The sequence below is a fragment of the Ruditapes philippinarum genome, unplaced genomic scaffold, assembly GCF_026571515.1.
Source record: "Ruditapes philippinarum isolate M1 unplaced genomic scaffold, ASM2657151v2 ctg89_1_1_1_1, whole genome shotgun sequence".
NCBI classification, from domain to species: Eukaryota; Metazoa; Mollusca; class Bivalvia; order Venerida; family Veneridae; genus Ruditapes; species Ruditapes philippinarum.
In genome coordinates this window covers 332,757-352,476 of record NW_026856592.1, presented here as the reverse complement: position 1 = coordinate 352,476, position 19,720 = coordinate 332,757, and the positions used below count along the sequence as shown (strand labels likewise).

General features: G+C 32.9%; 1 pseudogene; it reads right to left on the bottom strand.

The window, feature by feature from the left end:
* Nucleotides 1–6,136: 6,136 nt before the first annotated feature.
* On the bottom strand, nt 6,137–11,753 carry LOC132747066 (uncharacterized; annotated as a pseudogene).
* Between the last annotated feature and the right edge of the window lie 7,967 nt (nt 11,754–19,720).

Below are 19,720 nucleotides of genomic sequence, written 5' to 3'. Positions count from 1 at the left end.
TATTTGATTGGCCCCTTTCAGGGGCAGCTTTAGCTAAAAATAGAAATATTTTTAATGTCTCTTTGAACTGAAGAAATGGATGGGTAATTACCAAATTTTGTCTGTAGCATTCTCCGGTAGTCTTTTATCAAGTTTGTTCATATAATTTGATTGGCCACTTAAATGGACCGCTAATGCTAGAAATCATTTGAACATCATCTACTGAAATATTTGATGGATGGTTACCAAACTGTAGCATTCTTAATGTGTCTTTGTACAGAAGTTATGGATGGATAATCACCAAATTTTGTCTGTACCATTCTCAGGTAGTCTTATATCAATTTTGCTCATATTAATTTGATTGACCCTGTTTAAGCTAAAGCTTAAATGGCATTTCTTCAAATTATAATTTAAAGATATTATATGCTCAAATATAATATAAGAAACTTTTGACAATGGATTATAAAATAATTGTGTTTTGACTTCACACAAAGTAGTTATGTTATGTTTTAAACTCTTCACACTATAGGTTGTCACAGTATCAATATAATGATAGTGTCATTAAAATACAGTTTTATTTTTGTTTTGTTTTTATAGAAAAGACTTTACTTGACATATAATAGGATATGCAGCTTCCCATACATACTTTATTCATTCTTTTATCCAAAATAGACATTTTCAGTAAGAATTTCGTGAATTTCTATGACTCAAAGATGGGTATAGGATATCTTTTCATAATAAAAGGGAAATAACTCGTGTTGAAATGTGTACATATGTTTTTCAATTTTTCCAAAAAAGGTTCTGAATGTCATGACCTGTTAATGATGTGTGAATATCTCACAGTGCTAGAAATTGGACATCATATTGCATCAATGTAAGGTCAGTTGTAGGTCATTAACCAGGAAAAAATAAGGCTTAAAGAAACATTAAATTTGTTTCTCCAGTACCTTTTTAACAAAGATGAGTTTGTATGCTCATTTTTTGATTGAATTTGTTAAAATTGTATTGTTTTTTGTTGAATTGGATTTAAACTTGGAAAAAAGCACATTTCAATAAAATTTGGGACAGACTGTTGAACCTGAGTTTCATGTGCATAATTGCATTTTGGTATCAGTGGAACTGTTTTTGATATTTTTGAAACCAGTGTTACATTCTACCTTGTTTTTGATGGACAGAGACTTGAAATTTTGAATGATGATAGATTTTTGAAATTTGGACCAGGAATGTAACATCTAATGCGAAACTAATTAAGGTATCAACTGACTACTGAAGGGGTTTAATTTCGGATCCTGAATTGATATGAATTTTGATATGAACCGGCCTACTTCTTTGTCTTTTTGACTTGAAATTTGGACTAGGGTTGTAATTTGTTTTATTTTTGATGTTGAACTCAATTCTGATACCAGCTGATCTACTTTAGGTATTATTGACACCATTTGACCTACTTTCTTGAATTTTGACATTCAGATTTTTAATTTGGACAAGGTTTGTAAATTCTGATGCCGAAATTAATTTTGATATTAACTGACCTACTTTGATATTTTTTGTATATAATTTGACTTATATTGTTGTGTTTAATGACAAACAGTCTTGAAATTTGGACTAGGGTGCAATTTCTGATGCTGAATTGAATTTTGATATCAACTGGCCTACTTTTTATATTTCTTTCAATGTTTGTCGTATTATCTTTATTTTAGGTATAGTTCTGTTACCATATAGAATGTATAAAAAAATTCTTTTCTCAAACTGTAAACTTCAAACATCTACACCTTACATATTTTGCATGTGACAATTTGTGTTTTCATTCAAAAAAGTTATAAAACATTGTCCAGTCAAAATTAATCCTGCTCTAGAGGTCATTTATTCTGCATTTATTATGCATTGTCTCATAGGAACACACTTGCAACATACATCTTTTTAACAAAGCCTATCCAAAATATTAGCGCAAAATATTTCAATTTATATTGTGAATAATGAAAAGATGGGTTAAATGAGTGATCTAGGGCCATCTTAGTGGCACTATTGTTTATTATGAAGAAAAAACCAAAATAATCAGTTTTGTGAAAGTATATTACTAGAAGGGCAAGTTAAAGTTGAGTTGAACTTGCCGAAAGAGCTTGACTTGCCTTTTAGCAAATTCTTTTGAAAAATAATTTCCAACACTGAAAAGCAGTTGTTTCTGGTGAGCGACTACGGGCCTTCATGGCCCTCTTGTTTAATATTTATACATTATTCAATAGAAATGTTTCATAAAGATGATTTGATAAGCGTGTTCCTCTGAGGTTCTATTGTCTGTAAATCGAAGTTGTAATCAAATCAATTTTAAAGTACAATGTAGCGGGGGGGGGAACATTTTAGAAATATAACACTTTTGGAAACATGTAAATAATAGAGAAGAATGGAATCCCGTAAGAAAACCCAACACGGCAAAATTGAAAATGTTGCAGGCTCGTTTTGATTGAGTCTGTTCATGGACGGTACTGGAAAGTGCAAGTTACCATCCATGTCCCCTAGCACCGGCTTAAGCAGAATTCAACATTTAATCACGAAAATGGTGAAATTTTGAGTTAAGAAGCATCCGCAGATGTGTTTGTTGGAGACAGTTTGGAGTTTGGCAAGGAATAGTTTAAACTAAAAAAAAAATAACCTTTGGCACATTTGTTGAAGTTTCCAAGAATGCATAAAATATGCGCCTACTTATATTGCTTTGCGTTTGTCGGTCCGTAGACCAAATGGTTTCCGAGTGATAACTAAAGAACCCTAAGGTCTAGGAATTTTAATCTTGGTATGGTGATTTGCCATGACCAGCAAATGGTCCCTATAGATTTTGGGGTCAATGGGTCAAAGGTCAAGGTTACATTGACCTTTAAGTGAAAACGGTTTCAGATCAATAATTAAAGAACGCTTAGGCATAAAAACTTTTTTTAAATCGGTACGATGATTGGTCATGACCAGTATATGACCCCTTTTGATTTTTGAGTCAAGGGGTTAAAGGTGAAGGTGACATTGACCTTTAAGTAAAAACGGTTTCAGATCAATAATTAAAGAATGCTTAGGCATAAAAACTTTTTTAAACTTGGTACGATGATTGGTCATGACCAGTTTATGACCCCTATTGATTTTGGGGTCAAGGGGTCAAAGGTCAATATCATTGACCTTGTAATTAAAAAACAGATTTCGATCAATAACTAGAGAACACTTTGGCCTAGGAAATTCAAACTTGGTAAATTGATTGGTCATGACCAGTAGATGACCCCTATTGATTTTGGGGTCAAAGGTCAAGGTCACATTGACCTTGTAAGTAAAAACCGGTTTCCAATCAATAGCTACAGAACGCTAAGGCATAGAACTTCAAACTTGGTATGATGATTAGTTTTGACCAGTAGATGACCCCTATTGATTTTTGGGTAAAAGGTCAAGGTCAGATTGACCTTGTTAGTCAAAAAGGGTTTACGATCAATTACTAATGAAGGCTTTAGGAATTTCAAACTTGCTGTGATGATTGGTCATGACCAGCAGGTGACTCGTATTATTTATGGGGCCAAGGGGCTTTAAATCAAGGTCACATTGACTTTGTTAGTAAAAACGGTTTCCGATCAAAAACTTAAGAAGGCTTTAGTCTAGGAACTTAAAACTTGGTACGAAGATTGGTCATGACCAGTAGATGACCCTTATTGAATTTTGGGTCAAAGGGTCATAGATCAAGATCAAATTGACCTTGTACATGTGTTGTATGTAAAAGCGGTTTCCGATCAATAACTAAAGAAAACTTAAGCCTAGGAGCTTCAAACTTGGTATGATAATTGTTTATAACCAGTAGATGAACCCTATAGATTTTGGGGTAAAATGTTCAACGGTCAAGAACACATTGCCTTTTTAGTAAAAACTGTTTCCGATCAATAACTAAAGAAGGGTTTAGTCTAGGAACTTCAAACTTAGTATGACGATTGGTCATGACCAGCAGATGACCCCAATTATTTATGGGGTCAATGGGGCTTTAGATCAAGGTCACATTGACTTTGTTAGTAAAACGGTTTCCGATCAATAACTAAAGAAAACTCAGGCCTAGGAGCTTCAAACTTGGTATGATAATTGTTTATAACCGGCAGATGACCCCTATGTATTTTGGGTTAAAATGTTCAACAGTAAAGATCACATTGACTTTGTAAGTAGAAAAGGTTTCCGATCAATAACTAAAGAACGCTTAGGCCTAGGAACTTCAAACTTGGCACGATGATTAGTCATGATTAGCAAATGACCCATATTAATTTTGGGGTCAAAGGTCAATGTCACATTGACCTTGTAAGTAAAAATGGTTTCCGATCAAAAACTATAGATTGCTTAGGCCTAGGAACTTAATTGGTATGCTGATTGGTCATGACCAGCAGATGACTCCTATTGATTTTTTAGTCAAAGGTCAAGGTCACATTGACCTTGTAAATAAAGACGGTTTTCTATCAATAACTAAAGAATGGTTACGCCTTGGACCTTCAAACTTGGTATAATGATTGGTCATGACCAGCAGATGACCGCTATTGATTTTGGGGTCAAGGGGTAAAAGTTCATGGTAACATTGACCTTGTAAGTAAAAACGGTTTCCGATCAATAACATAAGAAGGCTTAGGCCTAGGAACTTCAAACTTAGTATGATTATTGGTCATGACCAGCAGATGACCCCTATTGATTTTGGGTTCAAGGGTCAGTGTCATATTGACCTTGGTCGTAAAAAAACCAATAACTTAACTCAAGTTGCCTTGTTTGATATTTATATTAAACTAAAATGCTTTTGGTATGCACATTTGAAGGTCTTATGATATATAACAACTTGATTGTCATTAATGAGGCCTACATGATTCATAAAATTTATGCATGCACATATATATTATTTGTAAGGATTTGTTATAACTTAAATATCTGCACACAACCTATGTGGTCACAATAATTATTACCTTATGACTAGTCATAACCAGTAGACAACCCTTATTATTTTAGTTCACTGGGTCAGTAGTCATGTATAATTACCTGATCACATGACTTATTGACTGCCGATAGTGGCATACATGTTTTACAAACATATCTTGTTACTTTAAGATCTTGACTAATTCTTACTTTGAAGTTGTGAGCTATTAATGTTTTGCTTTGACTCATTATAACATGCAGGGAAAACATATATTCAAATATGCTTATCACGTTTTCTCTATCTATCAGAATCGGTACAAGTCAACCCAGCCCCAAGTCATACCGGTCCCAAGTAAGCCCTCATAAACCACTAAGCCAATTTCATCCAAACTTCACAGGATTGTTCCTTTGGTGGTCACCTTTAAAAATTGTTCAGTGAATTAAATTCCATGCAGAACTCTGGTTGCCATGACAACCGAAAGAAAAAACTTTAAATGTCTTCATTTAAAAAACCCAAATAGGTAAAGTTAAGATATTAAGCATAAAACATTTTCCAATGAGTATCTACAAAGATTGTTCATATAAAAGCCCTGGGGTCAAAATTGGCCCCGCCCCGGGGGTTATTAATTTTCCTTATAAATGTAAAGCAAAAATTTAAAAATCGTTTTTGAAAAAACCCAAATAGCTAGAGTGTAGATATAAAGCATGAAACATCTACTAGTATGTGTCTACAAAGTTTGTTCAAATAAAAGCCTTGGGGTCAAAACTGGCCCCGCCCCAGGGCTGTAATTGTGTATAGTAAAAACTTGCAAAATATATCTTAAAAAACCAAATGAGCTAGAGCTTAGAGTTTAGCATGAAACATCTTCTTATGGGTGTCTACCAAGTTTGTTCAAATAAAAACTCTTGGGTTAAAATTTGCCCTGTCGGGGGAAAGGTCATTGTTTTTCATTATATTGTGTGTAGTAAAAACTTAACATCATGAAACATCTTCTAATGGATGTCTTCCAAGTTTGTTCAAATCAAAGCCCTGGGGTTTAAACTGGTCCCTCTCCGGGGGTCTATATACAGGTTAGCGACCTCAGGCCCTTTTGTTTATTCATTTTGCTTTAAAATGTTAACACTTATCAAGAACTAAAATAAAAATTAACAACAAAAACAAAAGTTCAACGATTTTATCTTTTATTATTTAGTTTATATAAAAAAAATATCAATATCAACAAACAAACAACTTGTACATTGTATAGTTCTACAATGTTCGTCACATACAAACACTTCACGTGTCGTCTTCATCTGCCTCTCTTCTACCTAGTATCGATCTGTACATGGTTGACACAAGCTTCAAGAGGGCGGTTGCGGATAGCTCTTTCGATCGATATCTGTGAAATAAAACAAAACAAAAAGATATAGATAGTTATCAGTGTAACTAGTTTAAAGTGGTACCAGACGATAAATTATTAATGTTTTTTTTCCAATATCAGCAAAATAATGGTACCTGACTCAAGCTTCAAATTACCATTTTTATCAAATTCAAAAATGAAATTGTCGTATTATCTCATAAAAAAAAAAAGTATAACCTATCCCAGACACTGAAGATTTTCGACTGCATTGAGCGGTACGTTGCTCTCTGTAGTCTCCGTAACTTCAATGCCGACACTAGGCGTATCTGAGCCTCAACCTCAAGTGCCTCTTTGTGCAGATGTCTCACCAAAGTGTAGAATGGAGGAGAGACACCTTCACGTGTGTTTAGGCGACGATGCCAACCTGTAAAGGAGAGAACGTTTTATAACACATACATTCATCATATACATACATTTATATAATAAACAAATTTGAAAAACGTAAAGGATAGGGTTGAATTTTGATGAACTTTTTGCCTAACCCTTTGGCGTATTACATTTATTTATTTATGTATAATTTTGTATTAATGTGAAATTTTTATAATAAAATCACAATAACTATTCAACTATTAATTATAATGTTTACCTTCGCAGTCATTGTTTGTTTGAACTTACTGTCCGAAGACAGACCAGTTCTAGACCGTCCTCACAGTTGACTGGAGCCTGGTCCTTCTGATGTACAATAAAAAAGGCTCTAGTTAGTCGGATGTATTGAGATCCACCAAACTGAAAAACACGTCCTCAATATGTTTTGCTGGCAGATAGGGCAGGCAACACAACATGCGGACTGTTGAGTTCGTGCCGCGATCTTGGATGTACTCCGGGGCCAAACGTAGTGCCTGTTAATAATGAAAAAAATGTTTATAAAAATAAATGTTTTTAATCATGTTCTTTTTAAATTTTGGGAAATTGACAAAATGGAAATGTACATTTCAACGTAATCGATTCATAAATAATCTGAGTTTTTGAACAAATGCAGCCATAATTATATAAGTATATTGTGTTCAAGCTTGTATAAGAAGATAGTATCGCCAAAGGATATGTATTATCGAATTCACTTTGATTTATTCAATATTGTTTTATTAAAGGTAAACTACTTTATGCTATCTAAATGTCGCCTATAAATATTACCTGTACTTGTCGCCAAACAGCTTGGTCCCAGTGAAAAGAGCACCCCTTCGTTAACGAGGTTGGAAAACATATTCTAATAGCCTTTCAAAGGGCCTTCTCGAAGTCACAAACAATTTCTTCCTCAAGTTGACCTGTCTTGAAGACCACGTCGAATGGCCTAAAATGAAAGGAGCATTTGCGTTACAAAGTATAATATTTTATTATCATCTTAGTGAAAACATAAATAACTATAATATCGGCGATGGCTTGTCCTTCTTAAACAATTAATACGATTTTTTTATACATTAATCACTTTATCGATTACAGTTGTGAGATAGTGAATAATATTATGTATCACTAGTAATTAAGTAATTAAAATTATCATCTTTATTACTTACTCTAAAACTTTCTCGTAGTCTTGACTGCTGCGTCCTGACATGGCTACAAAAACCAACGGCACTTGTTTGGACCAGTCTCCGCGTCTGACGAAAGCGTAGATTGACAACAACATCATAAATGGAGCCCGCATCACCTGCAAAGATATAGTGACAGTTATGTAGATGGATTTCAACTAGAAATTATAGAATGATTGTTAATCAATGTAATTCATGATCATTTCCGATGTTTATTGACTAAATGATTTTAAATTACCTTAAAAGTACCGTCAATGTACAACGACGTGCTTGAGATAATACATCTAGCTGGTTGTCTGTCGCGAAAATAAGGTGACGTCTGTCTTCAACCTTAACCTCTCTACGATAGAATTCATGGGGGATAGCATTCTCATCCAACTGCCAAAAAAAGAAATATATCAAAAAAGGGATATACACTAAATAGCGTTCTTCTTTATACAACTTGACCTATAGTCTGTAACGATCATAAAAAATTCCTATATATAGAGTCGAATTACAGGTATAGGTTGCAGTCCTCTTGCTATTTACTATGATACTAGTATTGTATATAAATTATTTTTTATGTTCAAAATAGGGAACAACCCAGCCTACCTAAAAATCCATATCTACAGGCTCATCTGGTCTTAACTCTTGCCGATAGCAGTTGACAACACTTGCTACGTAATCAGGTCGCAATTCATCCACGTTCTCTTCAACACAATCCGATCCTTCAGAGACGATAGAAGCAGCAGATTTCATGACATCGATTGTAGCAACCTCTTTCGTCTGTAAAAAATGTTTGTAAACATTTATTTATAAGAATCACACAAAATAATATAAAAAAAAATTTCATACTTTCAATTGCATACTTTTTTTATAAGGAAACATCAACATTTAGTTAAATTGACAATCGTTTAAAAAAAAAAAATAATGTTTATTATCAACGTGTTGTTGTGTCAATATAATAAAATAAATCGATGCGCAAATTTTAGAGATCGAATAAATTCAAATTGTCAACAAAAAAAACATTTTTTTTTATATGAACCTTTCATGTCTCCTTTCTCGTTTACGGATCGATTTAAGGTAGCTCGCTACTTTCCGACCGAAATTTGACAACATCTCAGATCTTGGTGATTTTTGGTATACAAACATATAGATATTTGAGCTTTACTTCTGCAGTATTATTTTATAAATAAACAGCGTTACTATGACGTCAAAGCGCCCTCTATCGGTGGCGGCGAAATTGCGTCTTTTTATCAGTAAAACAGTCTATTCTTATCAATTTCCATCCGATTTTCCCCGTTTTAATTTTACAATGTTCAGTAAATGTATGTCTTTGTAATGATGTCTTTCTTTAACATTTACTTAACAGTCTCCGATTCTACGTCATTTTTCTCTACGTTCTGACGTCCATATTTAATGCAAATATCGCGCGATATTGCAATGAAGATTGTGTAATAAAAAAAATTCAACACGGTGAATTTTGCTATAATTTTCCGAGCATGTAGTGAGATAGTGGAGGAAAATATTTATGCAATAAAAATATAGGGTCAACGCGTAAGATATTTTGCTATTACTGTTTTAAAATAAGATAAAGGGTGAAGGAAACGTAATGGTTTTGGTGACGTTAATAGATATTGGAGGATATTGGAGTTCAAAGAATAATACCAAAATTTTAATAACAATTTCCTTACGTCAAACATTACGATAGTAAGTATAAACAACACAGGGACTTGATGAAGTGTATATTTTTTAAAATGTTGATTATTTTTTCATTGAAAGCATGCGCTAGATGAGCACATTTACAATGTTTAATCCGACAATGCCTTTTTAAATACTTTTCTAATTTGCAGGACACAGTTTCATACATCTTTTGATTTTAATTTTATAATTTGATGTTTGTAATGAAAGAGTGAAAAGTGTTATATTATTATATGAATTAAATAGTTTCAGCGCAAAAAATAAGATTCACATATTGCTGTATGAATGAAGTAAGAATATAAGGTCGCTTAGCTTATACCCGTTAGAATATTTATTTTACATTACATTCAGCTTTTAAAATCTTTCATAAATGCATACAAATGTGCCGAAATAAGTGATAAATAAAATTCAGAAATAATATTGAAATATGTTAAGAAAATTTAAAAACAAACTGTACAAGAAATAAAATCATTTATTTTATTTTTATTTTTGCTTACCATTTTTAAAGTCTGTGCAATACATAGATTATATAATTATAATCTAATTAAAATGTCATGATAATTAGAAAATGAGCCGTATGTGACAAACTATAAAACATTTTGGAAGCAAAAATCATACTGAATAAAAAAAAATATATTAGCATATTCGCAACTGCAGACTCGAACATCCAATATAACCATTACTCAACTCGGACATACTTACCGCTTTTTCATTACAATATAACATAGCGGCCCTCAAAATATTATTTATTTCTAAAGAGTTCCACTACATTTTACCTCTGTAGAGCAACCACTCTAGGCAACAAAAGGCATTTCTCTGTAGAGGTTATACTGTATATTTTAATTAAATACAAAATATAATTATTAAATAACTTGTGCATCTTTTGTTACCACTGAATACGAATAATGTATTATGTTGACATTATCGTGTTCATTTTTTAATACAATACAGTTTGCTTTAAAACAAAACAAAAAAAACAACAACAAAAAACAAAAAGAAAAAAACAACCCAAAACACGTGTTTATGATGTAAACAATAAAGTGGACTTCTCCCTTATTAAGGGAACATAATCAGGTTTTTAACTTTGAATATTCTTCTGTTGCCACGGTGTAATCGGTAAAGTGGTCTTACGCTGAAATCGGAAGGCATGGATTCGAGACACGATTGCGTATTGTACTAATAGATTACTAGTATCCTTTAGAATTGGTTACTGTTTATGAAATGTTTCAAAGTCCAAATCGGACGCCTGTCATTCATTTCCGAAGAGAAAATGATACTGTGAGAAACACTGGTTTCGTAAAATTCCCTCCGCTATAATTGAATTACTGTTGAAAGCGGCGTTAAACCCAATATTAAAAAAAAAAGAAGATATAAAACATAAAATGCATAGTTCATTATTTTCATAGGCTCTACATAGCACTGCATTATGTGCAGACAAAAAACGAGCTTCTCCCACAACCATATTCACACAAATTGAGGATCGTCTTCAATACAAGGGAATCTGTATTTAATATGCAAAATTCTCCGCTTATGAACATACAAAATAAATCAACAGAACTTTCGCCTCGAATCGAGAAATGATCGCGGCTTCAGATCGCCTCAAAGATGCGCTAGTAAACGCATATTGCGAGTCAGCGAGTTTAAAATAAATAAGAATATCTGTAATTATGTGAAATACGTGAGAAATTAAAACCATAGCACGAGAGCGTGATTCATACTTTAAATCTGAGTCTCACTCTTAGTGCAGGAATATAAATTACTAGTATTTAGCTGCGAGAGAAAATGGAATAACTGATGGCTGTTAATAAAAAAAAAATTATATGTGTAGAAAAGTTTTGAATTAAACATCTGCTAGATTTTATAATATAATTAAGACTACCAGTGAATCATGACTTACGTACAAATCGTTGTTACTTCCAGTTGATCATACATTTTTGAAACGTATAAATTTGATTCATTTCCTACTAACTGATATAAACAATTCAAAATTGTTAATTCAAAATTGTTACATATGATATCGTGGAAGTTTATGTAGTACCGAGATACACATAACATGATGACACTGCGACTGCACTAGCCTTCTCATTCTTTTTTTCTGACATTCTTTGCAAAATTTATGTTTTTATTATTTCCACTTAGGTGGCATTTTAATAATATCTTTCAATATTCTGAATTGTCCTTCAGTCCTCGAGGTATTTATAACCATTCGTTGGAGTTTTTCAGAGATTGATACCAACTTTTGCAGAACAGTCATACCCTGAGCTGTGTACATGTTTATAATTGAAGTTATTCATCGAAATGCAGGCACCTGACAGGACTTTTAAAAGAACATTTTTACGGAACATGTCTAAATACTATTGTTGTTGATGGTTTTCACACATTTTTATTCCTGTCAGTATGATATTAATCGAAAAAGTCGTGAAAATTTCCTTGAGAAAAATATTTGACGTCACCAAAATCATTACGTTTTACTCACCCTTTCTTTTATATTCAAATAGTAATAGCAAAATATCTTACGCGTTGACCCTATATTTTTATTGCATAAATTTTTTATTTCATGACTTCACTACATGTTTAAAAAATAATAGCAAAATTCACCGTGTTGATTTTCTGTTATTTCACAATCTTTATTGCGATATAGCGCGATATTTGCCTCATATATGGACGTCAGAACGTGGGGGAAAATAACGTAGAATCGCAGAGTATTAAGCAAATGTTCAAGAAAGACATCATTACAAAGACATACATTTACTGAACATCATAAAATTAAAATGAAGGAAATCGGACGAAAATTGATAAGAACAGACCGGTTTATTGATAAAAAAGACGCAATTTCACCGTCACCGATAGAGGGCGCTTTGACGTCATAGTAACGCTCTTTATTTATGAAATAATGCTGCAGAAGTAAAGCTTACATATCTACATGTCTGTATACCAAAAATCATCAAGATCTGAGATGTTGTCAAATTTCGGTCGGAAAGTAGTACAACCTCGACACAAGAAGTTCAAATCTTCGCCTCCGCGTATAGCTCTCCTATATTGTGCCTGAGTAATCCTAAATTACAAGAAAGAGTATCCGTAAATATCTTATTACTTCTGATAGTACTTTATCAGCTGATGAATAATGTTTTATTCAAAATAGCACGAAGATTCAGTAACATTTAAAGAAAAAGAGAAAACATTTGGGAAAGTAAACTTTTTTTATTGAGATACTTGTAAAACGAAAAATGTATGTGTTGTGTATTATTCACATGGATATATTACTGAGTTAAAGTTTTTTGTCGTAAAACGGTAACTATTATAAATGTTAGCACAATATCTAAGTGTTGTCATATGATAACACGTTCATTTATAAAAAGAAGAATAAAAACTATAAATGCAATTAACAGAACCACTTATACACATATGACTGCTTGCTGATTGCAGATTAGTTTTGTAAGTAAATAATATTGATATATTTTACGATTTTTTGTGCCCCCACTTAAGAGGGGGATTTAGATTTACCCTTGTCCGTCCGTTTTCATGTTGTGTCGCACGTAGCTCAAAAAGTATTTGATCTAGAGAAAAATAACTTCTCAAGTAAAATTACAACTTGCTAGGTAAGTATGGTTGAGTTATTGCTAATCTTGGTTCAATTTTATTACAATTTGATTTAGTTGAAATTTTCAAACGATTACGGTATTTATTCGGGGTAATAAAATAACGCCTCAGGTAACAGTATTTTCCTCGGGACGATATTTTAATGTATCCCACATGCCTATGTGTTATTTAATAATGTAATGACCAGAGTTGTCATTACAATAAGCGGCTTATTTATGAGTCAAGCATATTTAAAACGTGACGCTTGAGTGATTTAATCGGCTAATGTATACCCTGGTACTTTTATGCTCGAATAAGAGTTAATATATGCTCCCTTAGTTATTAATTTGTGGGCAACACAAACACTAACATGGTGAACTTTTTAAATCCGCAGATTTGCTCATACGGCGGTTATCATGGAACCTTCAATGTGACACAGAAGTGCCATTCAATGAATAGCGGCGTATGGTCCCCAGTATGAGCATTTCGAAAAATGCTCGGAGTCGCCGTTAAGCAATGAATATTGAAATAAAATTTCATTTCTTGCCAAATATTGTGTGTAATCAACCCATAAATCCCACAAAAATACTTAATTTAATTTAGATTCTGATATATTTTTGTTCTGGGCCAGAATGTAGAAGATATTGCCCATGAGAAAAATATCACAATAACTAAACGCGTAGTACAATTAGAAAGACTTCATACGCTACATAATCACTGCAGATTTTTTGATACTTTTGTTTTGTTCTGGGCCAGAATGTAGGAAAAGTTACCCATGAGAAAAATATCACAATAACTAAACACGTAGTACAATTAGTTAGACTACATACTCTACTTAATCAGAGCATCAATCGGCAAAAATAATTAGTTCCTTGCGTAATTACCAACAGTAACTTGCTACACATTAAAGATGATGTCTGTGAACATTCAAAAAATCTGATCTTTGCTCTATACTTCGTCGACTGCTTTAGGAATTTTTTTGAAACGGACTTTAACTGACCTGCCAGGTATGATGCAATAAAACACTCATAATATTAAACTCGCACAGAAAAGAAGCAATTATATTTTTTCTTAAAGTGCCAGTTTTGGAAAGAAAACAAAATATACTCTTATTAAGACTACATTCTCATCCTGTCATCTGCGATGCGGTGGTATATAGCAATTCACCTCTGTTTGTGTTATGTGTGTGAGTGTGTGTGCGTGCGTGCGTGTGTGGATTATATAGTGAACTTAAAAAATTTTCTTCTGAAAAACCACTTGTCGAATTTAAACCAAAATTTAAACCTTGTGGTGGAAGGCTTCCAAAATTGTTCAAAGAATTTTTCCATGCAGTAATCTGGTTGCCATGGCAACCAAAAGGAATTATAAGAATGAATTTACAAAAATCTTCTTTTAAAGACACAAAAGGCCTAGAGCTAAGATATTTTGCGCCTCTACTTAGATTGTCTAAAGGATAGCCCTGTGGTCAAAATCGGCCCCACCCTGTGATCATTGATTTTCACAATATGTACACATAGTTAAAACTTAAAATATCTTCTTGTCTGAAGATTCAAGGCTTAAAGGTTTGATATTTTGAATCTGATATCATCTATAGGTACTCTACTAAATGTGTTCAAATTTTGCCTCAAGTTTCAAAATCAACCCCGCCCCAGGGGTCATGGGTTTTCCTTTTATGTGTAATGAAAATACTTAAAAAAAATCTTCTCGAATTTGACAAATGATAGAGGATAGATGTTGTGCATTAAACATTTTGTAGTGAACCTCTAGCAAGATTGTTCAAATTATAGCCCTGGGGTCAAAAATGGCCCCGCCCCGGGGGTCATTGATTTTCACTAAGTACATACATTAAACAAGCAACAAATCTCATTGTCTGAAGGTACAAAGCCTAGAACTTTCTTATTTGTAATATGATGTCATCTTTATGTACTCTAATAAATGTTTTCAATTTTTGCCTCTAGTGTTAAAATTATCCCCACCCCGGGGGTTATAGGTTTTCCTTTATATATGTATATAGTAAAAACTTAAACAATCGTCTTATCTAAATATACAAAGGCTAGAGGTTAGATATTTTTCATGAAGCATTGTGTTGTGAAGCTACAGCTTAGATATTTGACATGTAATGTTGTTTGTTGGACCTTTTATCAAGATTGTTTTGAATAAAACTTTGGTCAAAATTTTGCCTGGCCCAAAGAGACAGTGACCTCCTTTCTTGTCCTTTGATGTACAGCAATGAAATTTAAACCATGTGCACAGTTTTAGTTGTCAAATTGAACTTTGACATCAGGAAACCTACTCCTTTATGATGTGACCTACTTTTTTGTCTTCGATGTACAGCTATGATATTTGAACCATGTGCACAGATTAAGATACAAATTGAACTTTGATATCAGCTGACCTAGATTTTGACAAAGTGTTTTACTGTGTTGTCCTTTGATGTAGTCATGAAATATAGGCTGTGTGAAATATGACCTTCACCACCATATTCACTAGACTCAACAGCATTGATATGTTCCTACTCTGATCTTTTGTTTGAATAACAATATATTTAACCGCTTATCTGATAATAGGAACTGAATAGGTCAGGGATCTATGCATTATGACAATTTTCAGTGTTGTATTAATGAGGTGGCATAGCATTTTTTCACAAATGCAATATTGTTTTGTTTTTGTTTTTAGTTTATGTAAAAACTGTATTATTATAAACGATACAACAGTAAGTTTAACAATTATTAAGCGTTTAAAGATGTTTCCTTAGGATTGTTCGTAAAGTTTACATTTTGCAGGTCATTAACAGAACGGTATCATATGTGTACAAGTTTTATTTGCAAGTTCCATATGACTGCTGGCCATTGTATATTTTGCAAACCGTACAAATAAAGCATCCCTTAATAAGTTATATACTTTCAAGTTTTTCTGACTAAGTGCTTGAGAACTTAATATTTGTGTGCCCTTTATTGGGCGGTAATAACATTTTACCAAAATACTAGTATAATCATGGTATTCAATGAACGCAACCCCCATACGACCCAGCAACAAGAACCAGTGGTAAGGAGCCCAGGTGCCCGTCCGGGCAGCTAAGGTCTTCCTGGAACGTCACAGTGGTAAGGAGCCCAGGTGCCCGTCGTTCCGGAAATAATGCACGGACGGGCACCTAAGGTCTTCCTGGAACGTCACTATATGACTTATATTGTGTTGGTGTGACGTAAAACTCAATCAAACAACCATTAATAAAACGTAAACCCCAATCAAACAAACATAAATAAAACTTATAACGTATTTTCAAATACTTTAAATAATGTCGCGTGCCATAATAATATCCAGTATAAAGACATATTCTAGAAAAGTCAAGTTCTTCTCTAGGCCTTGCATATAACACAAGATGTGAACAATAAAACGTATATTCTAAGTTTCTGCTTCTCTTAATAAACAGGCAAATGAAAGCGAAAGCAACAAGTAATCAAGGAATGATTGATAAAAACGTACATAACAGGAATAAAATTCTCAACATTTTTATCAAATTACGCGACATTACTTATGTTCAATGTGCTTTAGGTGAAGATCTAAAAATGCAAGTTATATCAAAGGTTGCCTCCATACAAGCAAAGTTTAACTTGAAAGATTTGTTCTATCTATAATTTTAATTTCAAGTGAGCAGATTTCAAAATTTATTTTAGTTAAGAGTAGTATTTTGCTTTAGTTGACGTTAAAATTCTTATAGAGTTGATTGTAAACAGTGTAATAATTGTTCATACACCGGTATTTTTACTGCTTCAAAATTTTCTTTAATAGGATCGCACAGCCCATTGGGAGATAATGTTTCATAAACGACGGAACAAAAAACAACGAACTTTAAATGCAATCCTTAATTGTCGCCTAGTACGAAAAAAGGCATTCAAAGATCAATTTGATTTATCTTGTTTGATATAACTGATCGACGTTTATTATATATTCAGCTATTATGATTGATTATGTCTATATTATATTATATTGTATTGATTGATGGCCTTTCCCATGATAATCATAACTATTGTTATAAACTGAAAACGCATTTAAAATTTAAGAAAAATGTATTTAAAAGTATTGGAAAAATAATCAGTGTGTTAAAGCATAAAGTGATCATTAAATATAATGCAGTGAAGATATGTGTTTATATGTTTCTCTTTTAGATATGGTGCATATGTACTTTCTGGGAAATGTATCACATTGAACGGTATACAATGATTATATTTGATTAAAATGCTTGGAAGCAGGAAATTTTAAAATAAAACAGCGAGTAGTTTTCATCTTTAGGAACATTCTTCACTTCTTCTCCTCTTAATGGAAGATTTTTAAAATATAATCTACTACATATATCCAACAACGAACTATGACAAACATGTTCATTTATTATGTTAATTACTATTGAATTTTTAATTCTTATTACTTCATAATAGATACCGCCTCCGTGGTCGAGAGGTTAGAGTCGATGACTTCTAATCCAGTTACCTCTCTGGCGTGGGTTCGATCCCCGGGAGATGCTTTGGTAGTTTAGCGCGAAGGAAGGTAGTCTACTCTCCAGGAACGATGGTTAGGAAACTACCCGTCTATATGACTGAAATACTGTTGGGAAAAGGCGTAAAATGAAACAAACAAACAAACAAACTTCATAATAGAAATGAACGAAAAAAACTTTAACAGATTGCTCTTACACAATATATCCGATTGCTTGTTTACGCTTTACACAAGGACTAGAAACAATGTTCATTCTCTGTCAAACCGCCGTGATCAAACAGTTCTTCTTCGATGCCGAATTAGAATGAAAATGGATGCCTAATTTTGTTTTTGGTTTATTTTTTACTTTTTTAACATTTGAATCGGTTTGAATATCAAAGTCATCTTTCTTTAAGTTCTTGGTTATCACGTTAAGACGTATTAAATGAAATGGTTTTAAATGAACTGGTTTGTTTTCTGTTCAAGAAACGCATTAAATAGAAGCCAACATTTTCATTTTGGTAGTAAAAAGGTTTTGAAATGTACTATTCAACTATTCAAAACTCATCAAACAGAGAGAGCTTGTTGTGTTTAGAAACACATAGGTTCAGTGATATACCACATTAGCTTACAACATAAAAGATTGTCAAGAATCCGTCTGCTATTTATGATTTTGTTTTCAACATGGTTCACGGAAAGTTTTGTTGGCAGATTTAAACTGGTCAATATTGTTTATTTTTCTTCAATTTCTTTTGGTTTGAATGAGGTACACTAATGCCTCTTTCAGTACAATGAGTTCAGATTTGGAATACGTCTATGATATGAGATGTTGTCATATTTTCCTAGCAAGATATGATACCGTTTAAAAATCCTTTTAACAGAGCTGCGCCGGTTTCCATGCTGCACATGCAAATAAAACAAGAACCTGGGTTTGGAATTTAAAATACAAACCTGACCCGAAATTCCTGGACCAGTTAATTTAGTCTGCCAAAGTTTGTTTCGGTGTGACCACAATAGTTAAATAGAAAAACGCGGACAATGACATTGTTTTCAGGCTAATGCAAACAACTACTGAATTAGTTGACACTATCACTCTATTGATGTCATTTCTTTGTTCCTTAATTGAATTATCTGTTGTCCATAATCCATTACTGGTTTTCAGATGTGGAGAATATAGAATTCCATGACCGATTGAATTATCCCTTTGTGATCAATTTCTCTTACAAAACAATAAATGTATAACACTTAGATAATGACAATGACATTAAAAATACCGTGTTTGAAATATCTGTTTTTGTACATTTACATCTGCAGATGCCAGCCTAAACCACGTATATATTTTAAGTTATTAAGGTTATTTTGACAGATAATAGGACCATATACATGTATATATAGGGTTGTTTGTTAATATAACCCAAGAAAAAAAGGAAAGTAAGATTTCATTTCAAATTGACAGTAACCGTTTATATAAAAATATGTAAACGTCACGGTTATCCAATGGAAAGCGATGTTACAAACGGGCAGATTTATAAAAAAAAAATGTGTTAAAACAGTTTGTGTTCGAGTAATCCTATCTTTTTTAAAGCATACCTGCTTTTGCAATGTTATGCAATAATAGAGGTTTATTGTACCAATACACCTCATTTTGTGTATTAACATCTGTAGAAGCGCGAATATTCATTTCATGACAGAACATGCTGGGTTTCTGCATATATTAAAGTATGAAAAAGGCGTTTTGTGCTGTTTTTACGAAAGGTGACAGACTTATTCGGTGTTCCTGACTATCATTTAAAAACACATTCCATGTTTTCAATGTTGCTGTGCTAAATGTACGCCAATTGACAGTTATGTTTAGATTATGAAACTACCAAAGCTGTCAAGTATGCACTACGACGGAACGTAATTTTCTTCGTTAATGCACTTTTTATTGTGTGTACAGTTTTATCTAGGAATATATCAATGGTAGGATACTACGGCATCGTGCACATGCTGAAAACTCCCACTTGGACCTTTTCTCGTCGACCCGAAAGTAAAATACAATTTTTTATCAAGACAACGTAAAAGTATTAAACAATCAATCAAAAGTCTGAGTGGGAGCATTCAGGGAAAAACACTTATTCCGTTTGCAGGCCTAAACTAGGAAATGAATCTAACTTATTTTACAATAATCTAAAATACTATAGCCATTCT